Below are 1,340 nucleotides of genomic sequence, written 5' to 3' on the forward strand. Positions count from 1 at the left end.
GTTGTCGGTGGTTATTCATTCCCCACCTGGACAATTCACACAGTCCCTTTCCTGCTCAAATCCCCAGCACCTCAGTGATCCCGGTAGCAGGGATTAGGTTTTCCCTGAGGCCCTGAGATTCTCAGGGTCCTTTTTTCCCTCCACCTGGAGTGAACTCAGCTTTTTCCCCATCCCAGACACTCCATGAAATAACAACAGCAGCATAAAGAAAGCGGGGAGGGAACCATCTCCCGGCCAGGGCTGGAGGTGCCCAGGGCCCCCTGCTTCTCCATTGTTTCCATCGCAGAAGAGAAAGGTTCCTTGGAATTTGACACTCTGCTTTCCACAAGGGACAGAGAAAGATCTTGATGTTCCTGCGTTTGCACAAAGAAAATTGTCCTTCTGTGTGAAAGAGAGGCAGGAAATGGCTGTTTCTACCCAAATGATCAACGAGACCGAAAGTGACGCTGTGCAATTAACGATCTGGTACTACACTAACTCTGCGGTTACTTAGATGCAGCCACAACCGGCTCTGTGGTTGGTAACCTTACAGAGACGCTGCGGGTGATCATGAACTCGAAGCACAATCCCTTTAAACAGCTGCCATTGGAATGTAACACAGACTAGTCCATTCCTCCCAAGGGGATGGGGTTCTTGTTCTTCTGCACATTGTAGCCCATGGAGACCAAGGATCTGCAAATGTGCCTTCATGTGTCTTTGTTTCATTGATGAAAACATAAACTAGACACTCAGAGGATTGGAACTGATTTCAGATGAGGGACCTGTTTGCTAGGTTTCTATGGATTTGCACAGGAAAACACTGAGTGTTTCCATTCATCCCTATTCAGTGGAGCTCCCGAACATAATGGAAACGTGCTTATTTTTGTTAAGGGAACAGGCTTGTAAGGGGGCACTTGGATTTGAACCAAGGACTACTTAAGCTGCAGTCAAACACTCAACCACTGAGCTACACCCCCCATGGCATTGGCATAGGCAAGTCAGTGATCTTAAGGATTTTGAAGGACAGGCCCTGCTCAGAGAGCTCCTTTTCCATTCCCAGACCATGGGTGGTTTTAAAAATGGGGTTTGATTAAACTTTATCTATACATGTAGACACCACAGCTTGCCCACCCACCGACACAGCTTCTCCCACTGACACAGCTCCCATCTCTTGGGGAGGTGGATTAACTACACGGACGGGACAGCTCTCTCCCATCCCCTTAGAGCATCTTCATTAGTTATGAATAAGTAGGAAATAACCGACTGAATGGACAGCAACCAATTTATCAAATATTGCTGAGCCTGCATTCAATATGGGTAACTGGTCATATTGGGCTGCATTAGGAGGAGCATTGCCAGCA

At 47.5% G+C, this 1,340-nt stretch overlaps 1 non-coding gene across 1 annotated transcript; it reads right to left on the minus strand.

The window, feature by feature from the left end:
- Positions 1–884: 884 nt before the first annotated feature.
- Positions 885–956, minus strand: TRNAC-GCA (transfer RNA cysteine (anticodon GCA)). The gene has a single exon. It is a non-coding gene; the product is annotated as a tRNA-Cys (tRNA).
- Positions 957–1,340: the final 384 nt, after the last annotated feature.

This window comes from Caretta caretta, chromosome 28 (assembly GCF_965140235.1).
Source record: "Caretta caretta isolate rCarCar2 chromosome 28, rCarCar1.hap1, whole genome shotgun sequence".
NCBI classification, from domain to species: domain Eukaryota; kingdom Metazoa; phylum Chordata; order Testudines; family Cheloniidae; genus Caretta; species Caretta caretta.